Here is a 16,912-nt window from a genome sequence, read left to right as displayed (position 1 = left end):
GGAGGCATTAAATTTTGTTTTGAAAAACCAAAGAATTGATTGCTGCTAGTGGCTAATTCTGGAGAAGGCAATGGCACCCCACTCCAGTACTCTTGCCTGGAAAATCCCATGGACGGAGGAGCCTGGTAGGCTGCAGTCCATGGGGTCACTAAGAGTCGGGCACGACTGAGCGACTTCACTTTCACTTTTCACTTTCATGCATTGGAGAAGGAAATGGCAACCCACTCCAGTGTTCTTGCCTGGAGAATCCCAGGGACGGGGGAGCCTGGTGGGCTGCCGTCTATGGGGTTACACAGAGTTGGACACGACTGAAGCGACTTAGCAGCAGCAACAGCAGCAGCAGTGGCTAATTGCAAGTAACACCCTTGTCTTAGGAGACCTTATAAACAACAGCCACAACTTCCTGATGGAGTGGGAGTTTTGTAAGTTGAAGATCCCCTGTAGAAGGCAACGGCTACCCACTCCAGGCTTCTGGCCTGGAGAATTCCATGGACTATATAGTCCATGGGGCCACAAAGAGTCGGACATGACTGAGCGACTTTCACTTCACTTCACTTCACATGGTATTTCCACAATATATTTTCCAATCTCATTAGAATAAATTTGACTTGTAAAATCTTCAGGAACATGTATGCTTGTTGGAAATGCCATTGGTACATTACGGCATCTGCAATGTATAATTTTTTTATTATCTATTTAATACTCATGTTACTAGGATAAGTCTTGCTCAAGGAAACAGAGATGTTATAATCTAGAAAGTTATAGACATTAAAAAAATGTGAATGATGGAAACTAATGAACTGAACTGCGTAAACCCTGACTTTATAGTAGTACTCTTTTAGGTGTATAAAATTAAATAAAAAGATGAATCAGAATCTTTCAGAAAATTTGCTAATATATGTCATTATATGTCAATGTTATAAAGTGCAAAATAATTTTTCTCCTCCAATTTAGCAAACTATTGTCCAATTTAAAGCAGTTTGATACCTATGATTTACACATTTTGTTCATGAAGAGCTAGCACGTAGAACTTTAAGTGGTATGAAATTCTTTTTTAGAGACAGGAAGCAGAATGATGGCCATTTTTGCTGTAGGTAAAAAGAGGTTATATTATTCCTCAACCCATCTTTTGAGGAAGATCTATGTCCTGGCTCTTTTCCTTCCAATCAAGTTGGAAAGTATGGAGACATTATACATTGTTATTATAAATACATATATTGTATTAATGTAGTAGTCTGTTCAACCTTGGTGTCTACCAGCACTCATTATGTTGCAGTATTTTAGGAGGACCTTTACAACCTTTGTTAACATGTATTCTAAAAGAAGTACTATTAATGCTAAGCCTGGAAGTCCTAAAAGGTGCCTTGTCCACTAAAATGGAGTTCTATTGCAGGGAATACAAGTGATCTTAGGCTCTATGTGAAAAAATATGGACGAGTCACCTGATGGAAATCAAACAACCATGACAAGGAGAAGGGTCTGCAGTTTCCCTTTCAAATGGTGTGAAGACTTCAAGTCAATAAAGTATCCTAAAATAAGTCACAAAATAGGTGAAACCCCTAGGATCTTACCAAGAATAAGTGAAAACTGCTCTGTTAATACATTTCTTCCACTCTGAGAATGCCCAGTAAAGGAACTCCCATAAAGAATGACCTAACATGTATACCTGTGGCTGATTCATTTTGATATTTGGCAAAACTAATACAATTATGTAAAGTTTAAAAATAAAATAAAATTAGAAAAAAAAAAAAAAAAGAATGACCTAACAATATGAAGACAGGAGCCTCCTTGAAGAAGAATCAACAGCCATAACAAATATGAAAGTAATGGCTCTGAAATCAGACATTATAGAATAATCTAAACAGGACTATATAATCGTTATGTTAACTGATTAGAGATAAGGAATAGAAATCACAAAGAAACCTCAGAAAATCATGGATGAAGAAAAGCTGTACTTGAAAAATAGCCAAATAGATGTTACGGAAATGAAACAAAACCATTGAAATTTTAAAAATCCAATGAGTTATTATAAAGCTATGCTAATTTGAATATTGATAAATATAATGGTGAAACAGAATAGAGAACCCAGAAACATACCCAAGCATGTATCAGTTTAGTTCAGTTGCTCAGTCATGTCTGACTCTTTGCGACCCCATGGACTACAGCATGCCAGGCTTTCCTGTCCATCATCAACTCGCAGAACTTGCTCAAACTCAAGCATATATGGAGATTTGTTACTTCACAGAGGAGGCATTACAGATCAGGAGAAGAAAGATAAGAGTATTCAGAAAGTGTCTCGGTGTTGAATGATAGTCAAACAGAAGAAAGAAATTTGGATCTCAGCTTTAGACCAACCACTGAATCAAATCCATCTAAATTTACCTAAAAGTAAAATCCAAAAATTTTAGGGGAAATTATAGGAAAATATGTCAGAGTGAAAAGAATTTCTTAAAATAGTCACAGAATAAAATCATTAAGGATGGATAGGACAACTAGATACCCACAGGCAAAAGACTGAAGTTGGGTCCTTTACCTCACATCACATACAAAAATTAACTAAAAAATTAATCAAAGTCCTAAATATGAGAGTTAAAACTATAAAACTCTTGAAAGAAAAAAGGCAATGCCTCCTTAGAAATGACATCAACTCAGAAAGAATGAAAGAAACAGACTGGACTTCATCAAAATTAAAGATGTGCTTCAAAGGACATATCAAGGAAGTAGAAGAAAATATTTGCAAACATATATCTAATAAAGTGCTAGTATCCAGAATATGGGCTTCCCAGGTGGCACTAGTGGTAAAGAACCTGCCTGCCAATGTAGGAGAAATAAGAGACACAGATTTGATCCCTAAGATCCCCTGAAGGAGGTCTTGGCACTCCACTCTAGTATTCTTGCCTGGAGAATTCCATGGACAGAGAAGCCTGGTGGGCTACAGTCCATAGGGTTGCACAGAGTTGGACATGACTGAAGCAACATGGAAAACAAATTTATGGTTACCAAAGAGAAAAGAGGGGACGAGGGATAAATTAGGAGTTTGAGATTAACATATACACACTACTGTATACAAAATAAGTAAATAAGAACCTACTGGATAGCACAGGGAACTATATATTCAATATCTTGTAATAACCTATAATGGAAAATAATCTGAAATATATATATATATATATATATGTGAAAAAAGTGAAAATGTTAGTTGCTCTGTTGTGTCTGACTGTTTCCAACCCAATGGACTTGCAGCCCACCAGGCTCCTCTGTCCATGGAATTCTCCAGGCAAGAACACTGGAGCGAGTAGCCACTCCCTTCTCCAGAAGATCTTGCTGAGCCTGGGACTGAACCCAGGTCTCCCTCATTTCAGGCAGGTTCTTTATCACCTGAGCCACCAGGGAAGCCATATAAATATATTATATATACACACACACACAATGCATCACTTTGCTGTACACTTGAAACTAACACAACATTGTAAATTATACTTCAGTTAAAAAAAAGAATAGATATTGAGAAAAAACTAGCAAGCCTTTACATCTGACAAACAATGAAGATAATGTGATATCATAAAATTTACAGCAAGTGCTATAAGCCAGGTCTGTGAGCTCCGTATATTTCTTCTTGTTTCATCTTCACTACAAGCCTAGGAGTTAAGTATTCTCATAAGGACCCAGTTTAAGATGAGGAAACTAAGACTCATTAAGGCAGAATACCAGGGTGAAGGTCATTCTATGCTGGAAGAACTGGAGTCCCATCATTCTGATCTCAGAAGTGCCTGGAAGTATCCTGGTTCCAGTCCTGCAAGTTCCAAGTTCCCGGACACGTGTCAGTCCTGGGACAGTGAGGTCAGCCATGGGAGCCCAAGCCTATTAGGGCAGACGTTCACTTAAAGTTTGTTGAATGGTTAATTTAATGAATGTTGTTTATTATTTTTCATAAATGTTAAAGATTTGCAATATATTAAGAATACAGCTTTTTATATTATATATATTTTTCTTTTGTCATTTTTACAACTTTTTTTGATATACAGGTATTTTAAAGTTTTATGTGTCAAATTGTTCTGTTTTTCCTTTATGGTTTCTTCCTTTGCTTTTATGTTTAGATATTCTTCCCTACCCTACACACGACAAGTTATATTTTCTTCTGGTTCTTTTATAGTTTATGTTGTAATTCAAAGTAAGTTGGGGATATGCAGGAATGGGAAAGACTTCCATGCACATTTTCCTGGTTTGGGTGAGTGTTTCAGAACTGTGAGCATTATGTTTGAAATGTTCATCTCAGGAACTGATTTAAAATCCATAACTTAAGGGAATGAAACGCTTTCCAATGCATTCCCAATGTGCAGCACACGTGTATCTGCCCTGCAATTGGCAATCATGTCAAAATGTGTCAGCTCATTTCATATTCTTTTCAACTATCCTTTGATTAAGGGAGCGCTGTATCAACGTAAGTAAGCCCGCAGTCAAATCTACCTTCAAATTATTAGCACCTGGTGAGAAATGTCCTTCCCATTCTAAACACCAGTTCATCATGTCTTATTTGTAATTCACTTGATGATTTTGATATATCATTATAAATACTATATGTGACTAAGTCTTTACACTGAAGCTTTGTTCTTATAATAACAGCAGAAAATGTGAATTGCATACTGTGTTCCTGATACAGATGTGTGGATTCAGACCAAGCAGGTGTGGTACTGGGCTGAGATGATAAATCACCAGTCCCAAACGTCTTTGTTGGCAAACATAATGTCATTAATGCTTTCCTTGTACCATTGGCTCTAACTTAGTTTTCTAGCCAATGCAATGGGAAAATATTTGTGAATTCAGTTATTAAACAGTACAATAGAAATTATTTTGTTAGAAAACAAAATGAATGTTCTAGTCCAGGCATCAGCAAACTTTCTGGGAAGAGTCAGATGGTAAGTATTTTAGGTTTTGCTGGCCATAGGATGTCAATTACAACTCCTCCCCTCTGCATTTGTAGCAGCCCTAGACAGAACATAGACAGACAGGCGTGGCTGTGTTCCAATCCAACTTTATTTACAAAAGCAGTTGGTCTGAATGGTTTGGCCCCTGGGTTGTAGTTTTCCAACTGCTGTAGAGTCAGAGATTTCATTCCCTTACAACTGAATATTTCTTATTGAAAGGTGAGCATTAGTTACTATCCTGGAAAATATTAAACAAGTGCTCCTATCATTGGTAGTTTAAGGCTTTGACTTCAATGTCTTAAGGTTAAATTGGAAAGCCTTTTGAAAATGTTTTGAAGAATCATGATGTAAACATGGAGTTGTTTGTGAGAATAGGTTATATCAATCTCAAATGAAAGGTTAGTGTCTCAGAGCTTCTTTGATATTAGTGGCTCATTACTTTCTTCCTAAACAAATATTTTTGCCTTCTGCCAGAGAGCTGAATTCAGCTGTTAATTCCAATGGGGTTCAGACTTAGATGGAGGGAAACATATGGGTACCATACTTTTGGTAGAGTGTGTCTCTATGTAATCACAAAATTTGAATATCTTGAGAAGGAAATGGCACCCCACTCTAGTATCCTTGCCTGGAAAATCCCATGGATGGAGGAGCCTGGTGAGCTGCAGTTCATGGGGTCGCTAAGAGTTGGACAAGACTGAGCGACTTCACTTTCACTTTTCACTTTCATGCATTGGAGAAGGAAATGGCAACCCACTCCAGTGTTCTTGCCTGGAGAATCCCAGGGACGGGGGAGCCTGGTGGGCTGCCGTCTATGGGGTCGCACAGAGTCGGACATGACTGAAGCGGCTTAGCAGCAGCAGTAGCAGCAGAGCTCTGTGTTACAACTTTGGATGGTCTGCTCTAATGCACAAAGTTTCTGCATCACAAAGGTGGCAAATGCAAAACATTCTCAGTATCATTACCTCATGCTTTAGTAAATTAGAAAGAGTGACTTTTGCTTCTGTTTTGATAAATTCTCTCACCGTACAGAATGTGATCTGTGGGTCAGTTGCTGATTTGCTACAATCATATTCCCAAACTACAATTTTTTGGGTGTGTATATATATATATATATATATACATGTAAAAATATTTGTAGTTTTGAGGGGGTTGATAATATATATATATATATGTATGTATGTATAAAGTGAAGTGAAAATCTTTCAGTCGTGTCAGACTCTGCAACCCCATGGACTGTAGCTCTCCAGGCCCCTCTGTCCATGGAATTCTCCAGGCAAGAATGCTGGAGTGGGTAGCCATTCCCTTCTCCAGGGGATCTTCCTGACCCAGGGATCGAACCTGGGTGTTCTGCATTGCAGGCAGATTCCTTACTGTCTGAGCCCACATGTATATGTATGTATACAGACATGCTTTGTGTATTTACATATATAGTTTAAAAATCAGTCTCTTACAGACTCCCAAATATTCATGAATATTTACTCCTGCCAAATTTCAATGCTATCAGTGCTTAAGACAGGTTGGATTTCATACTTTCAAAACTTCCCTGTCTGTGATAAGTCTTTTGTTGTTGTTGTTCCTGTATTTTGTTTGTTTTTATACTCTTGGAAGGGACTTTATTATTCTTTGGTGGTTGGCTTGTTTTTGAAGATGTCCCCAAAGCCACTGGAGATAACATATAATGAGTAAGGTAGATGTTTAAGTTGGGGAATGGATCTTTGTTCAAAAATAAGATATAAAGTTAAAGTAACGGTACTGATTTTTTAATGTCTTATGATGCAGCTTTAAAGGAATTTTTGAATATTTTAAGCAATGGAAATATTACTGAAATATGTATTGCCGCTTTAGATTAATTATTGGAGGGCAATTTTCATTTGGTTATGGAAACTACCAGCTGTATTAAGTCTTATTACTTGTATTCATACCTTGTAGAAACATGCTTCTCATTCACCCTTAGGAGGATAACTTGGACCAATACAAGGAGCTGTCAACAGGTTTGTAATGTGTGTCTCTTTCAACAAATCTATGGACGCTTTAGTGCTAATTTCACAAACTCTCGCCAGTCCAGCTTGGTGAGATTTAATGACAGAAGTATCCCTCCTGAGTATCTATAACTTCTATGGCCCTTTGTGGGTGGTGTTCTGGGGCTGACCAGTGAAGGGGCAAGAAAATAATTCTTAATTCATTTCATGATGGAGCCAAGTGTTGAAAGAGACAGCTGGAGGCTCCTGGGGAGAATAGAGGCACAACTGAGAGAGAGAGGAGAGAGAAGTACTCAGAGGGACAATACTTGGGATTATTCTGATTTAAGATAGATTTAATTTGAGGAACGTAAATTCTGTGTTAATAGTAGAAACAGAAGTAACCATGAATAAGTTCAAGTTGAAACAACAGGGCCTTTCTTTGGTATGTTTCTTTTTCTCTCTTAAAACATGCATGTGCTACACCCACCCCCCCCACAAATACTAAAATTTATTGTTAATTTTCTAATTGCAAAAGAAATACATACTTATGAGGAACATTTTTAAAACAAAGAAGTAAAATGAAGAAAAAATTACCCATCATTGATCACACAGAGATATTAGTGGTGAAACTTAAAGGTATGCGTTTTCTCAATTATCTCTTCTTCCTCCTTCCTGCCTCCCTTTCTCTTTTGTCTTCCTTTTTTTAAAATAACATTTCTATTGATTGCTTTTTTAAAAAAGAGGATCTATCACTTTAAATAGGATATTTCATGAATTGCATGTCCTATAACAATATATCTAAATATCTCCAAGTGTATCTCTTTGTCAATGGGCATTTTTCCCAACATAATTTTAAAAATAATTTTAACTAGGTCTATTCTTCCAGTCCATTCTGAAGGAGATCAGCCCTGGGATTTCTTTGGAATGAATGATGCTAAAGCTGAAACTCCAGTACTTTGGTCACCTGATGCGAAGAGCTGACTCATTGGAAAAGACTCTGATGCTGGGAGGGATTAGGGGCAGGAGGAGAAGGGGACGGCAGAGGATGAGATGGCTGGATGGCATCACTGACTCGATGGACGTGAGTCTGAGTAAACTCTGGGAGTTGGTGATGGACAGGGAGGCCTGGCATGCTGCGATTCGTGGGGTTGCAAAGAATCGGACACGACTGAATGACTGATCTGATCTGATTTGATTCTTCCAGTTATAAATGCAATACATATTTATTGTGAAATAATAGAAAACATACAAAAACAAAAGATAAAAATCATCTTTAGTACTACTACCAGAAGTTGCTTACATTTTTCCATGGGGAATTTGAAGGAGGGTATTTATGGTAAAATAAGCTTGGGAAATTTTGGATTAAATGCACTTAAACAGGTTTTCTTTCACTGTAGGACTTCTCAACACCTTTAATATGTTGAAGTGTATTATGGTGCTCATAAAAGAGAGATGAAATAGTTTCCTCAACTTATTTGACCTAAGAATGTTTTATTCCAATAGATATTTTCTTTCTTCAAAACACATGTTAGTAAACAATGTTTTTTACACACACACAGAGGCATATTCACAGTCTTTATATACTTGTTTCTAAATATACTTGAGTAAATTCCAGAAGTTGGCGATGGACAGGGAGGCCTGGCGTGCTGCAGTCCATGAGGTCGCAGAGTCAGACATGACTGAACGACTGAACTGAACTGAAATATACTTGTTGTAAATTGTTTTTAAAAATAATAGGATAATAAACACATCTTGGATGTCTATTCACATCAATAAATGGAAATTCACGTCATCACTTTTAATGGCTTCAAAATCTGCCCCTGGTTTTATGCATCCTGTTTCTAAATAGCCTTTGTTTCCACTTTTTTTTACATTTGTAGATTATACTGAAATCAAAGCCCTATACATCACTTTCTTATAAACTTGCCAAATTATTTCCTTAGGTGAAACTTATAAGAAAGAGATAATATAAGACTTTTAATTTGTCTATATTCCAAGATTAGTTTCTTTACTCAAGAATTTAGCATTTTTTTATATTAAAAACAGAATGAGAGTTTAGTTGAAGTGTATGCTTATCAGCAATGATCTAACAGGAGCAAAGTGGGCTATCAGAAATATGGTTTTTAAAATGCTTGCTGTTATTCACAAGACTACTGTGCATTTATAAAGGAGTAGTTATCAAAATGTCTTTTGGGTATGAAAACTGAGAGCTTCCCTCCTTAGAAAATAAAGTAAAAAAGCCAATTCCAAAAATGTTATCCCACTCAACTTCTGGTAGAGAATCAAAAAGCTTAGGAGGAACAATAATTTCTCAGTTTTAAGTGAAAGGGAAATACATTTTAAATTCAGGTTAAGATACAGAAATAGATCCCTAGTGTTTCTCTTAGTGATCTGCCTCTTCTTGTTAATTAAAATGTAACGTATTCTATCCAGTATTTTATTAGAATTATGACTCCATTCTATCAAAGATCCCATAAGATATTTCACTGGAGCTTACAGAAACTGGGGTTTCATCTTGCTTAGAATCAAAATTCAGAAAGCACATCTGTTTGATCAGATTCTCTCTGTCTGAATATTGGAGTCTGCATTGAAGCTTTTGAACAATTATACACAGGGCTGAGCAAAGGCTATTATTTGCTTATGTGGTAGATTGAGATCAAGAATGTTAATGTTATCTCCAAGAAGACTTTTTAATTTATATCAAAATTGTATAAACAGGGTCACCAGGGCTAAATGGGATGTCAATGACCTATGAAGATGAGAAAGTAAACAAAAGATCTTAAAATAAGCTCGTAACCTGAACACCTCGAGCGTTGTTGTATATTAAAAGGCAATTGCTTACATAAAGAAAGGGAAAATTACTTAGTGCTAATTCTGTTTGTGACAGGCTCCTTCTTCTTCAATCCATCAGCAGAATGGTGGTGGATGGGGGTTTCACTCTGCCTGTTTTGAAGGGCTGTGAAGAAAACCAATGTGAGCTGTCCTTTACAAGCATCCTGGCCCTCAGATGTCTATCCATTTCCTTTATGGGTTAGCTTCAGGCTAAGTTCTTTCTTCAGTAGAGGTTTGTGGAGATAAGGGGGACCTGAGTAAGATTAAAGGAGTAAGACGTGGTTGGCAGGAAGAGATGGGTAAGTTCACTAAGGTACACGTTCAAGGATTTCTTTGAAGCCTAAACGTCCATCTTCCAAAGGAATTTCAGCCAGATGGGGAACAAATGGGAACCTGTCTTTAGGTGGATAACCCACAGAGTTTGGGTTCAAGAGTAGAGGGATGAGGGGGTCCGAAAAATGTCATGAAAAAAAGGACCATGAAAAAAAAATAGAGTCGATTTTTAAAAATTTTGGGTTAGTGGATATATGTAATTAGAGATCTGAAATGGAGACAAATTAAAAACTCATTGGGCTTCCCTGGTGGCTCAGCAGTTAAGAATCTGCCTACAAAGCAGGAGTTGCAGGAGCCACAGGTTTAATCCTTGGGTCAGGAAGACCTGCTGGAGGAGGGCATGGCAACCCACTCCAGTATTCTTGCCTGGAGAACTCCATGGACAGAGGAGACTGGCGGGCTGCAGTCCTCAGGGTCTCAAAGAGACGGACATGACTGAAGTAACTTAGTACATGGCACAGGAGTAGACAGTCTGCTCACAAGAAAGAAAAGATGTATGAGGACTCCATGCTGACCAGGTTGTGGCTCCAGAGAGAATAGAACCTAGAGAACAGAACCATTATGTACATGGTTCTGTGGTTACACTTTTAGAATTAGACCCAAGCTTTTCTAGTTACCCTGTGTGACCCAGGAGAAGTAATCTAAGCTCTCTGTGCTTGACTTTTCTCATCATTAAAATGAGAGTAAGAATGGTAGCTACTTGCCAGGTTAGTTGTAAGGTTAAACGAGTTATTACCTGTAGAGCATTCAAACAGTGCTTAATATATAAGAAGTGCTCAGTGAATGCTAACCGTAAATTTTAACATTTGAAGATGCACTAAGAAGGTTAAGAATATCCTGAAAGATAGCTATTCTGCTGCCTGCCCTTCCATCTGAGAGCTTAATTTATGTGGTTCTTTTTAATACAATTTTATGATTTTAATAATATAATTAATTCATTTAATACATGAGTATAATTTTATTCATTTATTTGGCTGTGCTGGGTCTTCATTGCTGCCCAGGCTTTTCTCTAGCTGTGGCAAGTGGGGGCTGCTCCCTAGCTGTGGTGCCCGGGCTTCTCATTTGGTGGCGTCTCTTGCTGTGGAACCCAGGCTCTAGGGCACTTGGGCTCCGTAGTTGCAGCTCCTGGGCTCTAGAGCACAAGCTCAGTAGTTGTGGCACTCAGGCTTAGCTGCCCCGCAGTGGAATCTTCCAAGACCAGGGATGGAACCCATGTCTCCTTCATTGGCAGGTGGATTCCTTACCACTGAGCAACCAGGGAAGCGCTACGTGGCTCTTGATGACTTTTTGATCTTTAGGAGTCATGTTTCAAAATGTGAACTATCCATAGGGTCTTACCCAAAGCTGCTCTCAATTAATGAACACTTGAGCAAGGATCCGTTGGCCAGGCATACTGCCTGGGTGGGGGATCACTCCAGGGAAGAGGAAGAGGTGCTGGACAGTGGGAAAGCTTCTGAGACAAACTTAACTCATTCACACCAAACTTAACACACCAGGTACAATTTTTCCAATTGTGAGGAAATTCTTAAGTTTCTAGCAGTTCAGTCCTAATCAGCAGAGAAAGAATGTGCCCCTATTGTTCTGTGAGAAAACAGATGGTTAGGATACATTTTCTGGCTCCTTGATTGAACCCTAGGAAGAAAAAAACGTGTCTCATTCAAAAGAAGTCATGGGGACTTCCCCGGTGGTTCAGTGGTTAAGACTGTGCTTTTAATGTAGGGGGCGCAGGTTTGATCCCTGGTTGGGGAACTAGATCCCACACCATGCGACTAAAAACAAAAACAAGTCATGGAAGGGCAGGGACTCTTGAAAAAGTGGTGGAGGCTGTGACAGAGCTCATGTGAAGGAATTCAGGAGTCTTTGCCTTGGATGAAGAAGCTGAGTTAGCGTATGGCTGAAGCTGCATGCTGGCCAAGCCGGTGCTTGAGATATCAAAAGACAGGAGAGACAGGAAGGCAAGGACAGACAGACAGACACTCACACACACAATCAAAGAAGAGGCTAGTTTATAAATATATATTCTATTGAAATACCAAGTTATGTTTTATGGCTTAGTTTTTTTTTTTCCCTAAGAGCCATCCATTTAATATGTTTTGTTTCCACTAACTTAAACAGAATCTATAATTATTCCTTTATAGATCCTCTATCCAAATACATTAAAATACTTACTATTTATCCTAGCACATTTTCCTGCTCTAACACAGTGGATTTCTCTTCCGATTAATAATACCCGGAGGATTCTGCACAAATCTAGCTTTTTCAGCTTAGGCCAATAAACATGGATCAAATGATCTCTAAGGCCCGTTTCAACTCTAAATCTCTTTCATTTAAAAAAATTGTTTATACAAATTTTAAAGATTACTTTCCATTTATACTTACTATGAAATATTGGCTATATTCCCCATGTTGTATATACATTCTTGAGCCTATCTTACACCTAATATTTTGTGCCCCCTCTTCTTCTACTCCCCCCATATTGCCCCTCTTCCCCATTTGTAATCACTAGTTTGTTGTCTGTATCTGTATTTTGCCATACTGGCTAATTTGCTGCATTTCTTAGGTTCCACATCATGTCATAGAATGTATCTGTCTGACTTATTTCATTTAGCACAATGCCCTCCAAGTATTTTTGTTTTTGAAATACATATGTCAGAGAAAGGCATTGTAATTTTCTCAATGTTTGGCTTTTTTAGTGGTGTTGATCTTATCTCCGCTGCAAGGTTTGTTCAGTAGACCAAGAACATCTTGGTCTTTTAAAGTCACACACTGAAGAGTGGCATCTTTATTTCGAGGAGAAAGTGAAGATATGCTCGTACGAGTACAAGAAAGATCAGGTCATTCTTCATTAACAAACTTGCAAATTTTGAAAGGTTTATAGTGACAAGAGTTCATTTTTGCTCTTATGACATGGCCATCAAGGGCTGGCTGCAGGCCCCACTCTACCTGCAGCATCTCATGTGAGGATATCAGTTGATGGAGCAGCCACTGTCTCAAGCATTGATGGCTTTCATGGCTGAAGGTCAGCGCTCTGGTGGATCTTGCACTAGCAACTAAATGTTCCAGCCTGGAAGCAACACAAGCCATTTTTGCTTACAATTTATTAGACAGAATCATACAGTCACCCAACTACAAGGGGTCCTGGTGTGTATAATTCTCCTCTGGGCTCTCAAGACAAGGAACTTCAACTATATGATGCAGAGATTCATGGGTTAGCTTACTTTAAAAATTCAAATAATAGAAAATTGTGACTCAGTAATACCCAATAGATAACTATTATTAACAAGCTAAGTTGGTGGGTTTTTCTAGTCCCTATCAAAGTGTACATATATGCACACATATACACACATGATTTAATTTAAAAGTATCCCATTAGAAATGCTCCTTCTATAGTCAGCTTCCCTTCTACCCTTAAGCATATAGCAAGGTTATATTTCTCCATGTCAAGACACTGAATCTACCTCTTTTCTTTTAACTGATGTGTACTATTCCACTTTATGGATAGACTATAAGTTCTTTAATTCTCTAGTGTTCTTGACTGCAGCCAGGAAGTTAAAAGACGCTTACTCCTTGGAAGGAAAGTTATGACCAACCTAGATAGCATATTCAAAAGCAGAGACATTACTTTGCCAACAAAGGTTCTTCTAGTCAAGGCTATGGTTTTTCCTGTGGTCATGTATGGATGTGAGAGTTGGACTGTGAAGAAGGCTGAGCGCTGAAGAATTGATGCTTTTGAACTGTGGTGTTGGAGAAGACTCTTGAGAGTCCCTTGGACTGCAAGGAGATCCAACCAGTCCATTCTGAAGGGGATTTCTTTGGAAGGAATGATGCTAAAGCTGAAACTCCAGTAATTTGGCCACCTGATGTGAAGAGTTGACTCATTGGAAAAGACTCTGATGCTGGGAGGGATTGGGGGCAAGAGGAGAAGGGGACAACAGAGGATGAGATGGCTGGATGGCATCACTGACTTGATGGACGTGAGGCTCAGTGAACTCCGGGAGTTGGTGATGGACAGGGAGGCCTGGCATGCTGTGATTCATGGGGTCGAAAAGAGTCGGACACGACTGAGTGACTGATCTGATCTGATCTGATCTTGCCTGGAGAATCCCAGGGATGAGGGAGCCTGGTGGGCTGCCGTCTATGGAGTCATACAGAGTCGGACACGACTGAAGTGACTTAGCAGCAGCATAGAGGCACACTCTTTCTAGTTTTTTATATTATTAAACACTGTGCAATCAGCATTCTTGAACACACAACTCAGCTAGCAATAAATGTTTGTGACAAAAAAATAAATCAAGGAAGATAAATAATCACAGTGATATAAGACTCCAAATACATGGCTAGGGAAGAAAACAACATATTATTCAATTCCTTTTCACCTGGGTCAGCATATTTCAATGGCAGTAAAATTGTAGGAATTCCTAACCATCTTAATGTAGCATGTCATTCATTTTAGCATCTCTAGGGCTCCTTTAAACTCCTGAATTCTTGTTCAAGTTTAAAAAAAAGTCTTGATTATAAAATTTAGCATCCCCTCTCTCATCCTTTGGGGCTTCCCAGGTGGCTCAGTGGGTAAAGAATCCACCTGCTGATGTAGGAGACTCAGGTTTGATCCCTGGGTCAGGAAGATCCCCTGGAGGAGGGAATGGCTACCCACTCCAGTATTCTTGCCTGGAGAATCCCATGGACAGAGGAGCCTGGCGGACTATAGCACATGGGGTCACAAAGAGTTGGACACGACTGAAGCAACTGAGCACACACACATGCTCTGATGCTGTGGAAATAAGATATATTGCAGTATTACTGCCTTATCTGAGAAATCTGAATCTCCTGAAAAGTGAACACAATGATAATGTGACCCTTCATTTATTTTTTATCTTCATTTCCAATTCCTCAACTGTATATACAGAATGACTAGTGATTTAAGTGAGAAATCTAAATATAGTCAGGGTTTTAGCAGTTTAAACCAATCATGAGGACATTAGCTTGAAAAGCTCTGTGACTCCCACTGTGGAGGTGCTTACAGTCCCAAGAGGAGAGCTCTGAGCTTGATAGCTATGAGTTTTTTTTTTTTCAATTAATTTATTTTTTATTGAAGGATAATTGCTCTCCAGAATTTTGCTGTGAGTTTTGATGGGTTAAGTAGTTTGTAGTTGGTTGTGGAGTTGTGAGGGAGCGCACTGTGGAAGATAAATGAGTTCCTCAACATCTGAACTTACTCCTCGGGCCACTCAGGTCAGCTCAGTTCTTCTTGAAGTTCTCACCGTGACCCAGTCAGCATCAGGCCTGGAGCCCCACAGGTAAGAGAAACCCCTGTGAACCAGCCAAAATACTGGGGAGGGCTTGAGTAGCTTCAGCAAATTCTCACAGGGGAAAAAGTGGAGGGGGAACTATTAAAGATAGACTGGTACATCCTTATCAGGTGAGCTTTACAAGGATTCATGAAAGACAATTGGAAGCAACCAGAAAAAAATGTCTTCTTGTTTGAAAGAAAATTCAAAGTGTTAGTCACTCAGTTGTGTCCAACTCTTTGTGATCCCATGGACTGTAGCTCCCCAGGCTCCTCTGTCCATGGAATTCTCCAGGCAAGAATACTGGAGTTGGTTGCCATTTCCTTCTCTAGGGGATCTTCCCAACCCAGGGATTGAAACTGGGTCTCCTGCATTGCCGGCAGATTCTACCGATGGAGCCACCAGCGAAGACCCTTTCTTTTCTTCTTGTTTACATTGATCAATTTACCTTTCAATTCAAGCTGTATATGAACTGTGCACTTTAAAAATCTATTCTATTTCAGTAGTTGTTTTATTTTATTTATGGAGTTGTTTTCTTAGATTCTGTGTATGAGACAGGGATAGAGAGAGAAAGGAGGAAAGTAAATGATATAATCAAGAATTATATCAAATTATTATTTCTAACTTACAAGTATAGAGTAAAGGTGTATTAGACCAGGCTGCATAGCAAAGTACCATAGAGTGGGTGGCTTAGACAATATAAATTTATTTCTCACAGCTCTGGAGGCTGGGAAATCCAAGATCAAGGCATCACCAAGGTGAGTTTCATTCTGAGGCCTCTTCTCTTGACTTGGAGGAGGCTGCCATGTGAAGTGTACTCACATGAGCTCTTCTTTGTGAGACGGACAGAGAGGGGTAGGGCTCTCTGGTGTCACTTCTTGCAAGGCCACTAATCCCATCATGAAAGCCCCACTCTCATGACCTCATCTAACCCTAGTTTCCCAAAGATCCCATCTTCAGACACCTGCCCACTGGGGATTAGGGTATCAACACACAATTTTGGGAGGGACACAGACCTTCAGTCCACCAGGTGTGCATGTGTGCTAAGTCGTTTCAGTTGTATCCAACTCTTTGTGACCCTGTGGACAGTAGCTCACAAGGCTCCTCTGTCCGTGGGATTCTCCAGGCAAGAATACTGGAGTGGGTTGCCATGCCTCCTCCAGGGGATCTTCCTGACCCAGGGGTTGAACCTGTATCTCTTAAGTCTCCTGCATTAGGAAGCAGGTTCTTCACTAACGCCAGCTGGAAAGCCCTCAGTCCTCAATAAGGGGTGTTAAATTCTTGGCTTACTCTTCAGTCCCCAAGGAGTTCTTAGAAAACTGAAGTTTAAAAAAAATTATATTTGGTTAATATCTAATCTAAAAAGCACCACTATATAAATAATGCACACACAAACATTTATCGTTGTCCTCTTTATCTCACACTGGGCAGAACTTCCCTGCCTTCATTTTTACCCTCATCTCTCATGAAAAAAATCTTTGCAGATTTGTTGTTGTTTTTACAGTGCTGGATTCAGATGAAGATTCAAGAAGTAATGAGAGGCAGTGAAAAGCACATTTGAGATGCTGATCCC

Source organism: Bos mutus, chromosome 11, assembly GCF_027580195.1.
Source record: "Bos mutus isolate GX-2022 chromosome 11, NWIPB_WYAK_1.1, whole genome shotgun sequence".
Taxonomy (NCBI): Eukaryota; Metazoa; Chordata; class Mammalia; order Artiodactyla; family Bovidae; genus Bos; species Bos mutus.
Note: the sequence above shows the minus strand (reverse complement) of the source record.